This window comes from Acinonyx jubatus, chromosome B1, assembly GCF_027475565.1.
Source record: "Acinonyx jubatus isolate Ajub_Pintada_27869175 chromosome B1, VMU_Ajub_asm_v1.0, whole genome shotgun sequence".
Classification (NCBI taxonomy): Eukaryota; Metazoa; Chordata; class Mammalia; order Carnivora; family Felidae; genus Acinonyx; species Acinonyx jubatus.
In genome coordinates, this window is record NC_069382.1 from 81,631,140 (window position 1) to 81,654,708 (window position 23,569).

The window sequence follows — 23,569 nt, forward strand, 5'->3', positions numbered from 1 at the left end:
TATATAAAAGCAGAGAATGCCTGGGTATAGAGATAGAAGGAAGACTAGAGCTGTTTTCAAATGAGTGTGGTAAAAGATGGGGAAAGAGCCATGATGGCATTTGAACTACTAGTTCTGTTTTTTCTGAGGCCCAGCTGCATCTATGTCTTTGAGATACTTTTATATTCTTATGGTAAAGTCCCTTTTAAAAATTTATGCTACTCTGGTCTTCTTTTTGTTAACAAAAGAGTTCTATTAAATATATTTCATAAGATTCCAAATATTGTATATTAGTACTGTATCTTTAGTACTGTACTAGTACTGTATCTTGACATTATAAAACAAATCACAGCATAAAAACAAAACATAAATATATGATCTCCTCTATCATTTAATAAAAGAATATTTTCTAGTCTGTGGTCCTTCTTAGATGATATCAAACAGCCCCACAACACCCTTGAAATTTGATAACTGGATGTCATCTAGGTGGTGGTTTATCAGTGTTTTCCTGATCTGTCAAAGATAACCTTCTTTAATATTTTAAATATTTTTACATATTTTATTTATTCCTTAAAGGCAATATTTATTATTGGGTTATATTTTCCTTCTGATTTTCTTTATATTTTGCTTATTTTTTCTCAAGGGAAAAAAACTATCTCTGTGTGTTTGTCTATGTACATACCCACATATGTGTGCACATATATATATATGTCTGTATATATGTGTGTATGTTTATAAATATTAAATATTAAAATGCACTGAGCCACATAGGTGCCCCTATATAGTCTTTATTATGTTGGCCCAAGTCTTACCTTTATTGTTAGTACCCCTCAATTGTCTAAAGTATTCTGGGTCTTGGCAGTGACCAGTGACAGGCAAGGTAGAAGCCAGTGCCTTGGGTAGCACCTGGTCAAGTTAGAATGTTGACTCCAACTCTTTCTTTCTCCAAGGGGAAGTTGAGACTGGTGTTTTTTCACTCATTTGCTTAGGGTTGAATTATATGGGTGTGTACAGGCTATTCTAAATTGCTTCCTTTATTCTCAGAAGCTCTCAACCTTGAGACCTTTCCTGTCATTGCTCAGATTCAGGCAAGGCAGAAACAAATTTCTTAGGTAGTCTCTAGAAATAGATCTATGGATTTATGGTTCAATCCTTTCCTTCCCTTCCCAGAGAGAATCTGGGAGCTAGGGATTTCCTCCTGATTGTGTGGCACTGTTTTGGAGGTGGGGGGCACTTATAATGAGAGGGAATCATAAACTCAATGAGTTTTTTAAAAAAGTTTTTTTTTTTAATTTTGAGGAAGAGAGAGAGCATGTGCAAGAGGGGAAGGTACAGAAAGAGGGAGGGAGAGAATCCCAAGCAGGCTTCACACTACCAGTGCAAAGCCTGATGTGGGAATTGAACTCACAAACTTTGAGATCATGACCTGAACCAAAGTCCCATGTTCAACCAACTGAACCACCCAGGCCCTGTTTTTATGCTTGCTAGAAGCCTCTCAACTGGTTTCTGAATTTCTTATGAAGAAAATTGGGCTGTGCATTGTTGACTTAGTGTGTCCAGGTGGGGAAAGAGAGTAGAAACTTCCTATTCTGTCATCTTGACATCATTCCTCTTTGCTGTCACTTAAAAAAACATTTACTAATTGGCTACCGAATCCTGGGAGTTGTGCTAAACTCTGGAGATTCTGAGGTTAAGTTTCATTATGCACACTGCTATAGGTGTTTTCTTCTTCTTTTTTTAAAAAATAATTTAATGTTCATTTTTGAGAGAGAAAGACAGAGAGAGTCAGAGCATGAGCAGGGGAGGGGCAGAGAGAGAGGGAGATACACAATCCAAAGCAGGCTCCAGGCTCTGAGCTGTCAGCACAGAGCCTGATGTGGGGCTTGAAATCATGGACCGCAAGATCATAACCTGAGCCGAAGTTGAACACTCAACTGACTGAGCCACCCAGGCACCCTGGTGTTTTCTTCTTATTTTCACTTTTTTCTCTTTATATACTTGTTTTCAGAATAATGATTTATTTCTTTAACATCCTCAAATGTTGACCAATTAGTTCCCTTTTAAAAAAGCATCCAGAATTTTAACATATTAAATGTTTCAAGCTGTTATAGTCAATATTATTTTTGCTCCATTTGTCCGATTTGTGAACAGTGGTACCTCTGTCTAGCTGGCTCTTGAATACTTATGTCACAGTTCTAGTAGTTGTCTTTGATAATTTATTGTTTTCAGGATAACATGTTTCAAATGCATTTTGTACATTTCTTTCTGAGCTCTGGGATCAGGTAATTCTTCAAAAATCTCTACTCTTCCTGGTGGGGAATATTTAGACACTGATATATGGATGTGATTCCTTAGGATTTTTAATCTTCAGTATAACATTCTCGTTTTCTTGTTTTCATAGTTAAGCTGTTCTGGTTATCTATTGCTGTGAACAAACCACCCTAAAACTTAGTAGCCTAAAGTAACAATTATTATCTCTCACAATTTTGTGGGTTGGCTGGTCTCATCTGGCCACTTATTCCTTAGGGACTCTCATGAGATTGCAGCTGGATAATGTTCACGCTGAAATCATGTGAAGGCTTGAATGGGATGGATGTACAAAATGGTCTCTTCACTCCTATACCTGTCACCTCAGCTGGGAAGACTGTAAATGCTTGGGACTGGCCTGTCATCTATCTCTTTTTTCATGTAGTCTCTCTACAATGACAGGTTGACCTTCACAGTGTGTGGGTCTCAGAAGTGTCAGACATTTTGCTACCGTTGGCTGGCTTCCACCAGAATGAGTGTCATAAAAGACCATGGCAGAAACTATAAGATTTCTTCTGACCTAGCCTCGGAAGTCACATAGAATCCCTTCCACCACAGTCTATTGGTTACAATAGCCAGCTCACATTTAATATAGAAGGCCACTGGACTTATCTAAAAGGGATTCATATGGTACACTGTAGGGTCATACTCGGACAAAACCAAGTATTCATATCATCTCTTAATAGCATTACTAGATCTGAAAAGCATACAATGGGATCTTATCAAATGTTCATTTTATTTATTCAACTGTTCCTACTGTACTATGTGCAAGGCACTACTCTAGGAGCTGGAAATACAGTTGAAAAAAAAGGTACACAGACACACACACACAGACACACACACACACACACACACACACACACACACACACACTCCCAAACATGCTAATTGGTCTCAGTTTACATTTGTGACCACCAACATTAAATTCAATGTGGGACAGAACTAGAGAAGGAAAGACCTACTGGGAGGCATGGTTCATTGCGGGACTATCTATGCAGAATAGCTACCACATATATCAACCCCATTAATAATACCATTTAGACACTGAGAAATATACAGTAGCATTATAAAATGCTTATTTTATTTATTCATTTAATTTAGAATCAAACTCCCACACCCCTTCTTCCCACTATTATTTTAGCAAAAGTTGATTGATACAATTTTTGCACGATCAGTCTGGCTTCTATGTTGAGAATAGACTGAAGGAGGGCAAAGACAAAAGCTATTAAAAAACGGATTGCAAAAAATCCAACAAGAAGATGATAGTGGTTTGGACCAGGACTCTATGACACTCTAAAGGTCTTCATTTCCCCTTTTGCGAGCACCTCTGTCAGATCCCATGGCTTTCTAGTCACTCACAGCTATAAGAACAGGCTTCTTCTGAAGTTATTACTACTGTCTTTAGGCTTTCAAATATACCACTCAACCTAATTGTATCTCCAATTTAAAGCTTTTCCCCCTCTGACCGCTCCCTAGAGCCCAATCCTGGGCATGGCCTGTGGCTAGACACTAGCAGCAAGAACCAAGGCAAGGTGTGATTTCATGCTGTCTGCTGTTTTTTCCTCTCCTTTCCCTCTGTCTGTTGCTTTTGGCTCCCACAGGGTTGGAATAGGATGCAGGGGGGATTAGAGGAAGTAGCAGAAGTCTTAGAACTTAACTATTATTGTCATTGATGTCTTTGCAGACACCAGGCTGCAGGTGTTTGTTCTTTGGAGCACTGCAAGGACTTCTTTGCCACCCTACCAATACACCTGAAGTCTCTAATAGTAGGGTTTTTGGCTTCCCTTTTCCAAGACACCTTTAAGACTGTGGCACTTACTCTAAATGGTGCAAGTAAAGGCACCACTCTGCTATTCTCTCTCTGTGTCTTACTCTTGCCATCTGCTCAAAGCAGCTACAGGGAATATGTGTCAAATTTCCCCAGGACCTCTCATATCCTAATCCATATTGTATTAGCCATATATTCCAGGGGCCATGTATTCCACACTAAGTATCCAGACAGAGAAAGGGATGCCACTCTCCTCTTCTTTCAGCCACTCCTGATCTCTGTGACCGATTCTCTTGGAGATTATCCTCAATTAGATTGAAATGAGGAAATAGAGGGAAAAGCCATAATACTCTTCTCCCTAGGCCGACAACTCATATCTCAGATCAATTCTCTATTACAATAACTTTCTTTTGCATTGTTTTCTCTTTAAATCCAGCCTGAGGTGGATAGATTGAAGTAAAAGAATCAGATCTGATTTTAATTTCTTTTAATAAGCCCCACAGTGGATATTTGGCAGTTCCTTGGCATTCCCCTTAAAGTGGGGCTTCTTTGAACATTTATCCAATATTCCTAAATCACAGAAAAGTCTAATGTAAAATCCCATTTCCTAAGTATTTTGTTCATTGATTTAATTGTTAAAAATAGTTGTGTTCTTGGCTGGTGGGTGGGAATATTTTTCTTTTAAAAGCTTTTAAAAAAGTGTTTATTTAGTTTTGAGAGGGGGGAGAGAGGCAGAAGAGAGGGACACAGAGGATCCAAAGCAGGTTCTATGCTGACAGCAGTGAGCTCAACGTGGGGCTCAAACACACGAACCATGAGATCATGACCTGAGCCTTAACCGACTGAACCTTCCAGGTGCCCCTGGAAATATTCATTGTCTTATAAAATTGTATATCATCTGGGTTTTTTTTATTCATAGTCATGTTATATAATCATTTATTAGATTTACTCCATTTTGCTTTTAGCTCTTCACAATTGGCCCCTACGAGCCATGATATTAGAATTATGAATTTTGCTGAGATAAGAATGTAGACTGAGCCAGCCTGGGTCTGAGTGCAGCACTTTTATCTCAGTAGGGCTTTGTTGTGCTCTACTTGTCAACAATAACTCTGTAAGTGATGAAATGTGTCCATCTTTGAGAAAATAACTATTAAGTGAGAGAAGACTTTAGCACAGGTGGAAAAAACAGCTAAATTGCTAGATAAGGATGTGCTGGGAATCACATGACTTTTTACTGAGGTGTGATTTAGGGTAAAGCTGAACAAATATTTCAGTATTTATCATTCTGGAGATTATGAACACCTCACCATATAACCAGAGCAAATGTAAATTCTGTGTGTTATTTCATATATACATTTATTTTATAAAAGTCTCTCTTATATCTGCTGTTACAATCTCTTGTAGCTGTCTTTGTATGTGCCTGATTTCTTTTTTATTTTTTGGCAGTATTTTTCAGAGTTGTATTTACTACTTTTCCTAAGAATCACCTCTCAGTTTTCTGATTTACAAATGTCCACACCTTTTCATCAACTCTCTCACTAGACATTTGCTTGCCTTGCTTATTTCTTTTAAGTCTTTGTTCAAATGTCACCTCTTCAAAGAAACCTTCTGTGACCCTTTTATCTAAAAAAAAAAAAAGGTAACTTTCTGCTACCCCATTTTGCCTTATATTAAAATTTTTGATTGAAGTATAGTTGACATATAATATGAATTTCAATTATACAGCATAGTGATTCAGCATTACATTACAAAATGCTCATCATGATACGTATAGTTATATTTCACCATACAAAGTTATAATATTATTGACTATATTCCCTACACTATATTTTTTATCCTCATGACATTTTATAACTGGAAGTTTGTACCTCTTAATATCCTTTATTTATTTATTTATTTATAATTTTTTTTAATGTTTATTTATTTTTGAGAGGGAGAGAGACAGAACGCAAGTAGGAGAGGGGCAGAGAGAGAGGGAGGCACAGAATCCGAAGCAGGCTCCAGGCTCTGAGCTGTCAGCACAGTCTGATGCAGGGCTCGAACTCACAAACCACAAAATCATGACCTGAGCTGAAGTTGGATGCTTAACTGACTGAGCCACCCAGGTGCCCCAATATCCTTCATTTTTTTCCTTACTATATATTTCTTTACAGCATTAATGACAATATAACATTGTTATATAATTAGTTGTTTATGTACTTACATATTTACATATTTACTTACAGTGTCTGGAAAGCACTATGCATTTGCCAAATACTTGTTAAGTAAATAATTGAATACAGCGAACAATTTTACTCATCCTGTTTTCTTAAGAATTTATTTCCTAACAATCTTATGTTGAATTATGAGTGCATTTATTTCTACTTTTATTTAATAGGCAGAGCATTTAATTAAAAATACCTTATGACTGTAGTTCAGATTTTTCTGTTCATCCTAGAGTTAAAAGAGCAAGGCTTTTTTATATTTCCAAGTGATTTGATAATTTTTAAGTGTTTTTGTTGTTAATTACCAGTGTTAACTTGCAAATATAGAATATGAGCTTTGTAATATGTGTTTCTTAGCATTTATTGGGATTACCTCTATGAAATACAGCATAATAATTTTTATAAGTGTTCTGTATAGAATAAAGTTCATTTTATTTAATATAAACTTAATTTTGCTATTTAAACCCTTATGGGATCTTGGTCAGTCTTTTTTTTTTTTTTTCTGTAAAAGAGAGTTGCTTTAAATTCTTATAACAAAAATAATTTTTCCATTTGTATTGTCTTCTACCTTCAGCATGGAAGTTCACTTCTGTTTCATTGTGATTGTGAATTAAATTGCTTGTTGATACAAATGACTGCCTTTTTAATGCTTTATTATATTCAATTTTATTATGATTGAAATTAATATTACTACTTGCTTTCCTTTGGTCTGATTTTGCCTATTAGTATTTTGGTGTCTTAATGTTTGGTATGAACACTGAAGTTCAATATTTTTAGGTTTTGTCTTAATAGGTAAGTTCAGTTATTTTTTGTACAAACTTTTTAGGATGATCTTATTTCTGTTATCTTTATTTTTTCATTTTGAATATCTCTGTATTAGTTTTTTTTCTCTGATTTTTCTTTTTCTAGTGATTGAAAAGAAAATATCTTCTTTAACTTCAAAAATAAGTTACTTTTTAAAAATTGCTTGAAAATAAGTTTTATCTAATCAAATAGACAAGAATATGAATTTTTGAGTTCTATAGAAAATAAACAATTTGGTGTATTTTCCTTTCCATCACTTCTTTTTGACTTCCTAATATAATATAGGGTTATAAATGTTAATTATTATTTTTGTTATTTTGTTATTGATTTAAGCTTTGTTTCTTTTTCAAGACTTTTAATTTTTGCTTTTATAAGTGGCAAGGGCTGTTGTTAACAAATTGAATTCCAATATATATGATTCTCATCTTTTTTTTTTTTAAATAAACCTTCCCTTATACACACAGATGCAATCAGAGCTTTACATGGTCACATGTCTATTCAACTAGAGTCTTTAGTTCCTAATCTCCTGTAGGTAGTTGAGGCCTGTGACTAAGTTTTGTTCAATAGGATATAAGCAAAGTGATGTGTGCAATTTCCAAATCATTATTGTGTAAGGAAATTACTTGTTTCCACATGATCTATTTCCCATTTTCCATGGCCTAGAATGTGGAAATGATTGTCCTTGCCAGTTTTAACCCTATGTATATATATATATATGGATAATATTCTAAGAGATGGCCAAGCAAGATGATAGAAGGATCTGAGTCTTATAACGTTATGGACTGTCTACCTACCTACCAGGGACTGCCTTTCCTGTCTTGACTCTTATGAGAGAGAAGTAGACTGCAATCTTGTGTGGGTTACTGCATTTTGCAAGTCTTTTGTTCCAGCTTATTAACCTGCTCCATAACTAGTACACCTTATTTTAAAGTTTTTATATTTTAAATTGTTGATATAGTCCTCTATACTTCTAGTTTCTCATTTTTTTATTTTTAATACTCCAAAGAAAAATTTTTAATTTTTCAATTAGAAAATTAGAAAATATATGAGTAGTATATGCCTTAGCCATTTCATTGTGTTATCTTTTCTGGGTGTAAAATAATTGCCGCATCTTTCTCTCCCCAATTTCTGAATAAAATTCTGGTGTTCTGGAGGCAGTGAGAGAGGCCTAACTTTTTTTTATTCCTTAAAAGTAATTTATTTCTACTTGAAGTTTTATAAAATCTTGCTTTGGAATTTAATTTTTGTTTAGTTTACATTTAATTTATCCTGTTTTATGTTAATCTTGCCTAGGACTTAGTAAGTCTTTTTGATCTGTCAAAATCTGTGCTTTTATTTTTTCTTTCTAATAAATTTTTTTATCAATTACTAATCACAATTACTAATTTTGCTTTTTTGAAGGTCTCCTTGATTTTTATTTTTCTCTGTTAATTCATTTTTCATCATGTGTCTTATCTTTTATTTCATTTGGTCCACGGTTTCTTACATTTAATTGAGATCATTAAAAAACAGACACAATATAAGGTTTTATTTCTTGAATAAATGTTAGAGGTAGACACCTCTATGTATTTTTAGGGAAATAGCTAAGTTCTTTCTTATATGTCACAGAGGATTTTTTATTCCAAATGTTCCTTTTTCCCCATTTCTTTCTGATTTCTCAAACTTGAGTGAGGAATTATTTCTCTGGGCCTGCTATTTGTCAAGTAATGTGTTAGTTTTATTCCCTTTGAGTTTATATGTTATCTGCACCTTTATTGCTAGAATTCCCCTATCAGTTCTTAACCTGACAACCATCTTCATGAGCACACATTTAGTACCTTTCTGGTGTATAGCAGATATTCATTTAGGACGGCTTTATTAGGTAGAATGAGAAATTTCTTCTCTCAGTTTTGGATTCTTGAAGTGTGAGGAAGTGAATTTATTTTTGGAATTTTCAAAAAATATTTTGAACTTTGGATAATTTATTATGGATCATACATGACCAGTACAATATCTAGACTGTGTGCTTTACTCTGAACTAACTGACCTTAATTTACCACTTCAAAACAATCACCACTACCTATTATGTACCAAGTATTTAGCACTAGAAGTTGTTGCTTCCTGAATGGGTGTAGAAAGAGAGGTAAAGGTAAGCATAGTGGGAAAATCTGCAGTATTTAGTAGTTGACTGGTATATTATGACTTTTTCCAATTCATTTTTATAAACTGAATAGCTGTATCAAAGGTCTTATCAATGATTATTTTATAACCAATGGAAGCCATAATTGGGGGTAGATAATTCATCAATAATTGATTTTTTACATTTTTCTACTGTTCTTACAAACCTCATAACTTTTTCCTTTATCTTTTTATGAGAATATAAAGCAATATGTGTCAGTTTCAGTTTTCAGTTAGTCAGCATTATTATGACCTAAATGTTCTAATACTTTACCTCAATTTTGTGTTAAGTCTTTTCATGCTTTGGGGAGAATAGTTCTTATTTTTTGAACTAAACAAAAAATGAATTGATGTGAATTTCAAGCCCAAAACCATGCAGAACTGTCATTGGCATTCCCAAAGGTGCTTACTTGCATGTGGGAAAGACTTGTTTTGCCTGAAAACCCTCTGAATGTGCATGAAAATTCATAGAAGTCAATTTGCAGCTCACTCTGTGTAGTGGTCTGTTAGACCTCCCCAGAAGTAAGTAATGTGTAAAAATGGTCACTTAGAGTGTCTTTAAGCAAATATTTCTACAAAGACAAAAATCCATTAGAAGCTTATGAAAAATACAAACATTTCTAGCAGTCTAATGGCAATGTGCATCCATTCTCTACCTTAAATTTAAAATGTTTCTCTTACAAAAGCTCTCAGGGTACAATCTCTTACAGGCTTTGCAGAAGATCCCCATTCCTAAGTGCTGAGCTAGTATATTCATCCTAGCTTTGAATGTTATGTATACTCTTCATCTAATCAGATTAACCCACTTATTATTTTTCAAATATGAATTACCTTCTGTATTTAGGCCCTGGACTATCGCATTGTGGAACTGGCTTTTATTCTAGAAGGAAGTAGCAGAAATTTACTCATTGATCTGGTTTTGTCTCTCTCTTCTTCATTTTGATTTTTCATATTCTCATAGGTCCTGGGGCTCCATGTAATCACCTGTCTTAATCTTTGGCAATTGCATTCTCTTGCTAATTCCTGTGTGTCTAGTGTTGTTTTTTGTTTGTTTGTTTGTTTGTTTTGTGTTTATTTCTGTGAGAGAGAGAGAGAGAGAGAAAGCATGAATGAGGGAGAGGCAGAGAGAGAGGGAGACACAGAATCTGAAGCAGATTCCAGGCTCTGAGCTGTCAGCCCAAAGCCTCACATAGGGCTTGAACCCACGAGCTGTGAGATCTTGACTTGAGCCGAAGTCCTAGGCCCAACCAACGAGCCACGCAGGCACCCTGACTGTCTAATTTTGATCTCTAGTTCCAGCTTGGTTATTAGTTTCCAGACTTCTCTGTTACCTGACCTCTAACTTTTGTCCAAGTCATACCTTTGGTTATCTGAATTTGGTTCCACTCTTAAGTCTTCAGTCTCAACTGCTGAAAGTTTTGAAATAACAAAACTATTGGCAAATTCATATTTAATGTATGTGTGAGTTTTGGTTTGTATATGTGATTATACCACAATTTAACAAAATGTAGATATTACAAAGCTTCCTAAATTGCCTCCAAAAGTAACTACCATTTAAATTAAGAAAAAAAAAACACGAGTACTTTTCTACCATGCCCTCCTCAATGTGGCTTTCAAAAACTTAATAAGTTCTTTAAAAACATCAGTATTGCAGAAATCAAAGATTATGCATTTCCAACTGCTTGCGTTGCCTCTAAGCCAAGACCACAGAGTTCTGTATCTCCTTTTTCAAGTTAGATATTATTAAAATATATTCATCTTTGTTATATTATATCCACCACCGCCTGAGAAGTAATAAAACTACTGAATTATAAGTATCATTAGGTAGAGGGGAATAGAGTAGGAAAGAAAAAAGGAATGGAGGTATTATATTTATTCTTGGGAAACTGATATATTAAAGAAATTACATTTTTAATGTAATTTTTACCTTGATAAGCCTATTTACCCTCTTTAAAATAAGGGGATTAACTGAGCTTAGTTTTCTAGAGTCTGACAGTGTTCTTCTTAGACAACTTATTAATAATTCTTATCCTTATAACATTTTTCACCCCTGTAAAAATATATGGGGGCAAGATGATTTTATATAATATGTTTCCTTTTTGGAATGTTGATAATACATTCTAGGGAACTGATGAGTCATAAAGGTACAGGTGTGTGACATTTAATAACAGTTTAACTTCATCATGTATAGTTAACACTCACTACAAATACATAAGGGAAAAAGCCATAGTAGAGAGCCTTAGCACAGGGAAGAGAAATACTGACTGGTGGCTAATGATGAATCTGTTATAAAAGGTAACTATCACTGTGACTTTAATTTAAATACATTTCTCTCTATATGTCTCATACATATATCTCATAAATCTCATGTATGAATAATTTTTAAACTGCTGCATTTTGCTTGAAATAAAAATCAAAATATTTTTTCCTTTGTGTATATTTAAGCACTTCTAATTTTTTTTTTTTAGAAATATTATTCTTTCTGGTCTCCTGTTTGGAACTCCTTGGTGTTGTATTTGATAAATTAGCTACTTTCTCTTGGATCAACTGTTAGCTATCTACATTATAAAGTTAGCATTTTATTTTAGAATATTTTTATTTTGCTTTTGCTTAAGTTGTCCTTTTATTTTTCAATATTCCAGTTTTTCTCAATTATTCTGAGTTTAAACATTTTAGTTGATTTATCATTGATTTCCCAACTTTATTACTGTCGTTCATTAATGTAATGCCAGAACTGCACTTTGTGGTTTATACACTTGTTAAATACAAATAAGATGGGTCATTGCTTGAGGTACAGCTTCCTACCTTAGAATATGAATGACATTTTCATAGTACATATAACCCCTGAATAGATATGACAGTTCTTAACTAATAGAGGTAAAAGTTTTTCACAGTAGAAACCTAGTGTGATAAGGTCACAAGGTACCTATCTCATGCGAGAGTGAAAAGGATGCTGTTTAATATTGACTTATAGAAAAGAAATGAAATACCTTCTAATCCTTTAAATTTTTGTGTCAGTAGGCATTGATGGGCATTAGAAGATATATTTATCATCTCATATATTTTCTCAACAATTAATAATAGGATAGTCTAAAGACAAATCATTATAGGAGTGCCTGGGTAGCTCAGTCAGTTAAGTGCCCGACTCTTGATTTTGGCTCAGGTCATGATCTCATGGTTTGTAGGATTGAGCCCCATGTTGGGCTCTATGCGACAGCACAGAGCCTGCTTGAGATTCTCTCTCTCTGCCCCTCCCCTGCTCATGCTCTCTCTCTCTCTCTCTCTCTCAATAGATGAATAAACATTTAAAAAAAGAAAAACAATCATTATAGCTCAAAACTACAGGGACAGGTAGCAAGAGAAACACAATGTTCAATTTGCAGAAAAACCTCCAAGTTTGTTTCTTTGTAAAATGTTTTACTGAGAAAAGTAAATCAATAAGGAGTAAGAAACATAACATGGGATAGAATACATATGCTTAAAATTCTAAAAATATTCTTCAACATACAACAAGATCAGGCAAAACCAAAAAGTTATAAATTTCCATTACTGTCTGTAATTTGTCTGAAAAAAATTAATTCAGATTTTAGTTCCAGAACTGAATTAAGGTATCTCTACATGGTTGGAGTCTTAATATTCTTCTCTGAGGACAAATAAAGTCACAAAATAAACCCACCACTTGTTTGTAAACATATAGTCAAGCTGTCACCAAGTACTTTGGCTGCAATCTTCACCTTTCTTAAGCAGCTAAAACCCTTGAAATTTTAAATCCAAGTTAAGAAAAGTGTCTTGGAATTCTTCCTACTGTGTGAGCTTTCTTGATTCTTTCCTATTGTCTTTGCCCAGTAACCCTACAGAGTTTATTACTGTGCCCTTGGGAGCATGGAGAGAGGAAGCCATTATATCAAAGTATAATCCTTGTTTTGTAATGGAGGCTGGTCCAGCAATCAATTCCTGTCTGAAAGATCACCACATTGACATGCTAATGATTTTTTTGGTTTTGTTCTCAACATTTAATTTTAATTTTAAAATTTAAATTTAAATTAAATTAAATTAAATTAATTTTAATTTAAATTTAGTTTTAAATTTAATATATTTAATTCATCATCTCATTAGGGGCTGTGAGTACAATATGGCTGTTTGTGAGCATAAATTAAACTTTGGTTTAATCATAACATACTGTAATACACGGAATAAGGGATTGGGCACACTAACTGGTTTCAGAAACAAGAAGAGGATGCATAGAACCCTTATTTCTATTAATTTAGGAAGTCTTTTTATTTTGGCAAAGTTTTGAACTGATTCATTAATTCGTGAAATTCAAAGTGAACTCTATTTAGTAGTGGAGAGTTATAGTGAGTTTAGTTTAACATTCTACTGGGAGCCTATATTTAGTCTTTGTTAAAATCCGTGTTTAAACAGAATTTCTACCAAGTTCCTATGACCCTATTCTCATAGAGTATTCAAGTTCTCAGAGTTTTCTAGCATGAAGACTTGGTAGGGTATTTTGCAAATGTTCACGACCCCTCAAAAGAAAACTATCCTGTGCCCTGACTCTGCTAATGGAGAGTCATAGGCAGCCTGTCCTTATACCAGCTTTTTTTCTACTCTTCCCTTTACTCCCACATGTGGTTTTCCACATGGATTTAGAAAGCCAAGATAGAACTTGGTGCTCATGTCTTGATTATAATGTGAGTGAACCAATGAACATCTAGCCCAAGGGCAGTTAATCGGTGGGCTAGCAGGTGACTAGAAGGTGCTTCCTTGTGGAAAGTGGCCCATGCAAAGTATACTTGTGCCAGTTAGTTCTGGCTGTGGGTCATGTCAGTTATGCAGTTCAGAGACAGTTAGTAGAGGGAGGCAATGCTAAATGGCTATGACAACAGTGGAGCCACATGAAGCTCCATAGAGCTCATTGACAGAAGCCATGAGAAGTAAGCAAAGAGGGTGAGAGGTGGGTGGTAGCAGCAGAAGAAAGAAGTACTCAGGGGGTAGCTGTCACATTAGCTATGGGGCACTAGGGTGAGATCTAGATTCCTACTGCTTGGCTTCCCAGCAGCCTTATACTCTGAACTACATTATAGCTCCAGGGTCTAAGAGGTCAGCTCTACTTTAGTCCTGCTTTTCTTAAGGCCCAACTAAATTGTTTTTGGGTATCCCTGAGGCTGGCCATGGACACCGTTCTTTTTTCTTGTTACTGATATGGCCTGCTTCACCCCCATGGGGTAGAAGGGAATCATATTTATTTATCTTTCAAATTAATTCATGTGTCCAAATAATTAGAAAATCCAGTGCCTTATATATGAGGGTTTTAGCTCTTCGATCAAATTGTAAATTACTTAAACTTCAGAAGCTTACTTAGTTCAAAGGGGCAGTTATATTTCAAAATTTGATGGAAAAAAGAGGTCTTTGTCCTCTGTGGACTTTGCTTCTGTCACTGCCACATGCTGCTTCTAAAAATGGAAGGTTTTGCAATTTCCTCTGCCATTCAATATATTGTTTCAGTGACACCATTGCAGGTATACTAGTAGGTTTGCAGTATAGAAAGATGTTATAGAGGTCTCTCCCCATATTGGTAAATCTATCTGTGGTCGCATTAGTATTGTGACCAATACTAGTATTTTTTAACTATGAGGGGTAGGATGCCAAGAAGCTACAGATAGGGAAGATAATCTCACTCCCTTAGTGTGATGCTTCATAAGAGTGCTCTAGATTTGGGCTACAAAGTTCAACTCTTTGATTCACTCACATTAATTATAATGGGCACCACCAAAACATGGGCACCTATCAGGGAGCTACTTCAGCAAGAGAGTTGAGCCACAGCCATGTGCTCTAATGCTATTGGCCCTTCCACTATGAACTTTTGGTACTGGCTCTGAGCCAGCTCACCAGTCCAGATGCCATTTTCCTCATGGTAAAGTCCCCCTTGAGACTGTAGTATATCATTCTTATTAATGGGGTTATATTGATCAATAGGAAAATTTTTAATAACAATCTCAAGAGATGAGGTCAAGATCTCAATGTATGTGTCCACAGGGGCTTTCTTAATCTTTAGTCCCTAGTCAGTTTTGCCCACACTTCCTTAATAGAGACTAGCTCTCCACAATGGGCATTAGTAAGATTGACTTTCATCTGGTCACATAGATGTAATGCCACACCCTTCCCCTAATGCTTGGGTAACTACTTCCCTTGCAGCCACATTACTATGAAGTCCACTCAGTAAAGAAGTTCTGCTCCAGGACAGAACAAACTCCACAAATAAAGGAAGAGAAGAGGCCTCATCAAAGAAGGTAGCAAGTACAGAGACATGGTTTAAGGAAAAAATGGATCACAGGTGCTGCAGAGGGGAGGGAGACATGGTCATGGAGAAAGCAAGTGAGAGAGAAGAACACAAAGGGGAATGCACAAAGAAAACGTTTTCCCAAAGCCATTGTCTTGGAAATTGAGAGGGATTGAATTTCATGAGTTCTTGCAACCAGTGGGGCTTAAAGCCTAGAGTTTTAAAGGTCAGCAGGCTTGGTTGAGATATACCCAGGAAGGCACTGGGTTGCTCCTGGAGAGAAATCAGGGAAACAATGCAGAGGGCAGACATCATGGAAACAGCCATCTAAAGAACTCCTGTGGCACACAGTGGGGGAGATTATTCACTCTTTTCAGAGTACATTCCTGGGAGGTAGTGTTCATGGAGATGCCTCTCTGGGAAGAAAGGAGCTGATTGGCACCATTTTCCTCCCCTGCCCCTCACCATAAACACAGAGCCACCTGTGGGAAGCAGTGCAGTGCTGACACTGGATGCCTAACTTGCGTACACCAAGCCCTTCCCACTAGGCTCTGGTGGGACTGCTCTTTCCAGTCACAATTGCCTCTGTCCCAGCACAGCAGGCCCCTCCCCCAGAAGACCAGCACAAATCCCTTATACACCATGTTTCCTGACCAGAGAGTTTTACAGGAGCTCAGTTCTGGTGGAGTTGGTATCAGGTCTCATTTCATAAGCAGACCAGAATGCACCTAGTTAAAACTCACCATATTCAGGCCAGGGACCAAATACTGACCACAGTAGGCAAGAAGAGCCTCTGCAGACAAGTGACCTGATTGATAGAGCAGCCAAAACACAACAGCAGAGTGCATGCAGCACACACTGGAAACCTCCTGAAGGGCTGGGCCCTGGGAACTGCTTTAAGGCTATTACTTTCAGGAGTGGAAGACATAATCAGATTTTCTAACACAGAGAAGAAAGGAGAGACTTAAACAAATACCAAAGTGGATGAATTTATCCCAAATGAAAAAACAAGATAAGGCCACAGCCAGAGATCTAAGTAAAACAGATATAAGTAGCATGCCTGATTTAAAGCAATAATCATAAGGATGTGATGGCTTGAGAAAAGAGTGGAAAACAGCAGGGGAGATCCTCACTGCAGAGATAAAAGAGTTAAAAAAGAATCAATCAGAGATGAAGAATGCAATAAATGAGATTAGAAACAGGCTTGATGCAATGAACAACAGGCTGGCATAAGTAAAGAAACTAATTAGTGACATAGAAGGTAAAGTAATGGAAAGTAATGAAACTGAAAAAAAGAGAAAAAGAATTATGCAACATGAGACTAGACCTAGGGACCTCAGTGACTCCATCAAACATAATAATATTTGTATTACAGGAATCCCAGAAGAAAACAAGAGGGAAAAGGAAGCAGAAAATTTATTTTAAGGAATAATAGTAGAAAACTTCCCTAATCTGAGGAATGAAACAGACATCCAGATCCAGGAAGCACAGAGAACTCCCATCAAAGCAACAAAAGTGGGCCAACACCAAGACATGTTGTATATAAATTTGCAAAATATAGTGATACAGAAAATAATCTTAAAAGCAGCATGACAAAAGTAGTCCGTCACTTACAAGGGAAAACTCATAAGACTAGGTAGAGATTTCTCAACAGGAATTTGGCAAGTCAGAAGGGAGTGGCATAATATATTCCAAGTGCTGAATAAGAAAAATCTGCAGACTTGGAGAGATAAAGACAAACAAAAACTAAAGGCATCCATGACTACTAAACCAGCCCTGCAAGAAATATTAAAAGAGATCTTTGAGTGGGAAAGAAAGTCCAAAAGTGAAAAAGATAAGGATGAGGGAAATCTTCAGGAACAATGACAAAACAAGTAGTAAAATGGCACTAAATACATATATACCAATAATTACTTTGAATGGAAATGGATTAAACATTCCAAACAAAAGACATAGGGTGTCAGAATGGATTAAAAAACAAGACCCATCTATATGCTGCTTGCAAGAGACTCATTTTAGACCTAAAGACACCTGCTAATTGAAAGTGAGGGGATGGAGAGGGGCGCCTGGGTGGCTCACTTGGTTGAGCATCTGACTCTTGATTTCAACTTAGGTTGTGAGCCCGGGGTCATGGGATCAAGCTCTGCACTGGGCTCCTTATTGAGCATGGAGCCTGCTTAAGATTCTCTATCTCCCTTGCTTGTGTTCTCTCTCTCTCTCTCAAATAATAATAACAATAACAATAATAATAATAATAATAATAATAATAAAAGAAACTGAGGGGATGGGGAAATATTTACCACATAAATGGATGTCAAAACAAAGCTGGAATAGCAATACTTATATTGGGAAAACTAGATTTTAAAACAAAGATGTAACAAGAGACAAAGAAGGGTACTATATTATAATAAAGGGGACAATCCAATAAGAAGATCTAACAATTGTAAATATTTATGCCCCCAACTTGAAACACCCAAATATATAAATCAATTAATAATAAACATAAACGAACCAATTGAAAATAATACAATAATAGTAGGGACTTTAACACTACACTTACATTGACGGAAAGATAATCTGAACAGAAAATCAACAAAGAAACAATGGTTTTGAATGACACACCGGACCAGAGAGACTTAACAGATATATTCAGAGCATTCCATCCTGAAACAGCAGAATACATGTATTTTTCAAGTGCACTTGGGGCATTCCCCAGAATAGATCACTTATTAGGTCACAAATCTGGCCTTCACAAAAACAAAAAGATTTAAATTACACCACACATCTTCTGTGACCACAACACTGTGACACTAGAAGTCAACCACAAGAAAAAATTTGGAAAAACCACAAATACATGGAGTTTAAATAATATGCTACTAAACAATGAATGGGTCAACCAGGAAATCAAAGAAATAAAAAAATACACAGAAACATATGAAAATGAAAACACAATGGTCCAAAACGATTGGGATGCAACAAAAGCAACCCTAAGAGAGAAGAATATAGCAAAGAGGTCTACCTCAAGAAGCAAGAAAAATCTCAAACAACCTAAACTTATACCTAAAGGAGCTGTGAAGAGAACAACAGAGAAGCCTAAAGCCAGTAGGAGAAAGGAAATAATAAAGATTAGAGCAGAAATAAATAATATAGGAACTAAAAAAACAATAGATCAACAAAACCAGGAACTGGTTCTCTGAAAAAAAAATCAATAAAATTGATAAACCTCTAGTCAGACTTACCAAAGAGAAAAAACCAAGGACCCAAATTAATAAAATTACAAATGAAAGAGGAGAAATAACAACCAACACCACAGAAATACAAACATTTGTAAGAGAATATTATGAAAAACTATATGCCAACAAATCTGACAACCTGGAAGAAATGGATAAATTCTTAGAAACAAATAAACTACCAAAACTAAAACAGGAAGAAACAGTGAACTTTAACAGACCAATATCCAGCAATGAAATTGAATCAGTAATCAAAAAACTCCCATCAAACAGAAGTCTGGGACCAGATGGCCTCACAGGTGAATTCTACTAAACATTTAAATAAGAGTTAATATCTATTCTCAAACTGTTCCAAAAAAATAGAAAAGGAGAGGAAACTTCCAAATTCATTATATGAGCCCAGCATTACCCTGATACCAAAACCAGAGAAAGACTCCACTAAGGGGAGCTTGGTTGACTCAGTTGGTTAAGCGTCCAGCTCTTGATTTTGGCTCAGGTCATGATCTCATGGTCGTGAGATTGAGCCCCCATGTCGGGATCTGTGCTGGGTGTGGAGACTGCTTGAGATTTTCGCTCTCCCTCTGCCCCTTCTGTGCTCATTCTCTCTCTCTCTCTCTCTTTCTCTTTCTCTCTCAAAAACAAAAACAAAAACAAAAACAAAACTCCACTAAAACAGAACTAATGGCCAATATCCCTGAAGAACATGGATGCAAAATTCTCAATAAAATACTTGCAAACCAAATCCAACAATAAATTAAAAAAAAATCATTCACCATAATCAAGTAGAATTTATTCCTGGCTTGCAAGCATGACTCCATATTTGCAAATCAATTAATGTGATACAGCACATTAATAAAATAAAGGATAAGAACAGTATTATCCTTTCAATAGTTGCATAAAAAGCATTTGATAAAGTATAACATCCATTTTTGATAAAAACTCTCAACAAAGTTGGCTCAGAGGGAACATGCCTCAGCATAAGAAAGGCCATGTATGGGGGCACCTGGGTGGCTCAGTTGGTTAAGCATCCAACTCTTGATTTCAGCTAAGGTCATGATCTCATGGTTTGTGAGTTTGAGCCCCACATCCAGTTCCATGCTGACAGTGCTGAGCCTTCCAGGGATCCTCTCTCTCCCTCTCCCACTGCCCCTTCCACCCCCCCTTTCAAATATAAATAAAATTTAAAAAAAGAAAGGCTATATATGAAAAATCCATAGCTAATATCATCCTCAATGAGAAAAATCTGAGAGCATTTCTTCTACAGTCAGGAACAAGACAAGGATGTCCACTCTCACCACTGTTATTTAACATAGCCCTAGACACTGCAATCAGCCAAAGAGACGAAAATGATCCAAATTGACAAAGAAGAGGGGGTATCTGGGTGGATCAGTTGGTTAAGCACCTGACTCTTGATTTGGCTTACGTCATGATCTTGTGATTTGTGAGATCAAGCCCTGTGACAGCATAGAGCCTGCTTGGGATTTTCTGTCTCCCTCTCTCTCTGCCTCTTGCCTCCTGTCTGTCTCAAAATAAATAAATAAACTTTAAAAAAATTGGCAAGGAAGAAGTAAAACTTTCCCCATTTGCAGATGATGTGATACTACATATAAAAAACCCAAAAGACTTCACCAAAAAACTGCTAGAGCTGATAAATGAATTTAGTAATTTTGCAGGATACAAAACCAACATACAGAAATCTGTTACATTTTTTTATACCAATAATGAAGCAGCAGAAAGAGAAAATAAAGAATCAATCCCATTTATGATTGCACCAAAACAAAAGATCCCTAGAATAAACCTAACAAAAGGGGTGAAAGAATTGTACTCTGAAAAGTATAAAACACTGATGAAAGAAATTGAAGATGACATAAAGAAATGGAAAGATGTTCCATGCTCACAGATTAGAAGAATAAATATTGTTAAAATGTTTATACTACCCAAAGCAATCTACACATTTAATGCAATCCCTATCAAAATACCAACAGCATTTTTCACAGAGCTAGAACAATCTTTAAATTTATATGGAACCACAATGACCTGAATAGCCAAACAACCTTGAAAAAGAGAAAGCAAAATTTGAGGCATCATAATTCTAGACTTCAGGTTATATTACAAAGCTGCAGTGATTGTAAAAGTATGGTATTGGCAGAAAAATAGATTCATAGATCAATAGAACAGAATAGAAAACCCAGAAATGAACCCGCAACTATATGGTCAACTAATCTTTGACAAAGGAAGGAATATACAATGGAAAAAAGACAGTCTCTTCAACAAATGGTATTGGGAAAACTGGATAGCAACATGCAAAAGAATGAAACTGGACCACTTTCTTATACTATACATAAAAATAGACTCAAAATGGATTAAAGATCTAAATGTGCGACCTGAAACAATAAAACCCTAGAGAAGAACATGAGCAGTAACCTCTTTGACATTGGCCATAGCAACTTTTTTCTAGATATGTCTCCTGTGGCAAGAGAAACATAAGCAAAAATGAACTGTTGGGACTTCATCAAAATAAAAATATTCTGCTCAGCAAAGGAAACAATCAACAAAACTAAAAGGAAACTATGGAATGGGAGAAGATATTTGAAAATGACATATCCAATAAAGGTTTAGTATTTAAAATACATAAATAACTTACAAAACTTAACACCCCAAAAATGAATAATTTAACTGAAAAATGTCAGAGTGCATGAATGGGAATTTTGCCAGAGAAGACATATATATGGCCAACAGACACGTGAAAAGATGCTCAACATCACTGATTGTCGGACAAATACAAAGTAAAAGTACAGTGAGATATCATTTTACATCTTTCAGAGTGGCTATAATCAACAACAGGAGAAACAATAGGTGTTGGCAAGGATGTAGAGAAAGGGGAACCCTCTTGCATTGTTAGTGGGAATGCAAACTGGTATAGACACTCCGGCGTTTCCTCAAAGATAGTACTACCCTATGACCCAGCAATTGCACTACTAGGTATTTACCTAAAGAATACAAAAATACTAATCAAAGGGATACTTGCACCCCAATGTTTATAGGGCATTATCTACACGAGCCAAATTATGGAAACAGCCCATGTCCATCTACTGATGAATGAACACACACACACACACACACACACACACACACACACACACACTGGAATATTTATTATTCATCCATCAAAAAAGAATGAAATCTTGCCATTTGCAACCACATGAATGGAATGAGAGTGTATTATGCTAAGTGAAATAAATCAGAGGAAGACAAATACCATATGATTTCACTCATATTTGGAATTTAAGAAACAAAACAAATGAGCAAAGTGAAAAAAGAGAGAGCATCAAACCAGGAAATAGACTCTTAACTATAGAGAACAAGCTGATGGTTACCAAAGGGGAGGTGGATTGGGTAATGGGAAGTGGATTGGGTAAATGGATGGGGATTAAGAAGGGCACTTGTGATGAGCACCAGGTGTTGTATGGAAGTGTTGAATCACTATATTGTACACCTGAAACTAATGTTACACTGTATGTTAACTAACTGGCATTTAAATAAAAACTTAAAATAAAATAATGAAATAAAAAATAATAAAAAAAAACAAAAAAAATCACCACACAAGGACTATTTCTGATACCTCACAAAATAGAATGATCCCTAAGAATTAATAAAACATTAAGTTCCAAGTTTATGAATTTATTAAAAAGGAAATTCATGCACCAGATCCAGAATTCAAAAGTTCCAAAAGCATTTATTTTGAAAAACAAATCTCTTTTTCATCTTGCCCTCTGGTTGTGTAGTTCTCCTTTACCAGAAGTATGTATATTCTTTAATGATACTATACACATATTTATACTGTACATAAACACAATACTATCTTATAAATACAATTCTATAGTACTCTGCTTCTTTTCACTTAACAATATCAGCTCCATAACAGTACATATAAAAAAGTTGCCTTACTGTTTTTTAAGGTGTCATATATTCAAGGCGGAGCCAAGATGGCGGAACAGCATGGAAGTATTTTGTGTGTGTCACGTCCATGAAATCCAGCTAGACCAACACTAAACCATCTAGCACACCTGGAAAACTGATTTGAGGATTAACACAACAATCTGCACGACCTGAACCATAGAATTCAGCAGGTATGCGGCATGGAGAGGTGAACTTGGGGAGCAAGAAGCTGCAAGAAGGGAGGTGCTTTTGCGGGTGGAGAGAGGACTGAGACGGGGCAGGGGGGTAATATGGGAAAAGCACCCGTCCCCAAAAGCAGCTGGAGAGAAAGTGGAAAATTGGAAACAGCTATAGGGACTAAACTAAAAAGGGTGAAAGGAGAAAGGAGAGGGTTTAAATTCCATTAAGACTGTAAACAAGGGGAGTGCAAAGTCTGCAACCCCGCATCTCGATACCTGGCGGTGCTCTGGTGGGAAGGGCGAATCTCCAGGAACAGAGTGGGGTCCAAGAGGTTCTCGGGCCACACAGGGAAAAAGTGGTTCCACTGTTGGAAGGACATTTGGTAGAGACTGTTGAAGCACCCTGGTCCCAGCAGACCCCAGAAAACAGCCACATTTGCTGGTGCTGGAACAAGGTCGTTAAGGGTGAAGCCTGGTGCCAGATGTGTGTTGTGATTTCCCATAATCCCTGAAAAGCTGCTGCTACACTATTTCGCAAACTTTTTCTGGGGCGGGCTGGCACCTGGCTGAAGTCTCAGGGCACCACAGCAGCAGGGTCCAGCAAGTGTTCCTTGGTGCAGCCGACATTCGGCCATTGCTCATTCAGCCATTGCTTGGTAAGACCCTCCTGCAGAGGGGTGGAGCGGGTCAAAGCCACAGTCCTTCAGAAGTAAGGCCCTGGG

At 36.3% G+C, this 23,569-nt stretch overlaps 2 long non-coding RNA genes across 4 annotated transcripts in view; both read left to right on the forward strand.

Annotated features, from left to right (window-relative positions):
• Window positions 1-21,322, forward strand: part of LOC113601474 (uncharacterized) — a 189,359-nt gene extending 168,037 nt beyond the window's left edge. The window contains exons 4-5 of the long non-coding RNA XR_003422784.2: window positions 15,415-15,509; window positions 16,875-21,322. This is a non-coding gene — a long non-coding RNA (uncharacterized LOC113601474). The remainder of the gene's footprint in view (window positions 1-15,414; window positions 15,510-16,874) is intronic.
• A 1,378-nt stretch (window positions 21,323-22,700) lies between these two features.
• Window positions 22,701-23,569, forward strand: part of LOC113601470 (uncharacterized) — a 102,572-nt gene continuing 101,703 nt past the window's right edge. For all 3 annotated transcript variants that reach the window (XR_008296103.1, XR_008296104.1, XR_003422779.2), the window contains exon 1: window positions 22,701-22,859. This is a non-coding gene — a long non-coding RNA (uncharacterized LOC113601470). The remainder of the gene's footprint in view (window positions 22,860-23,569) is intronic.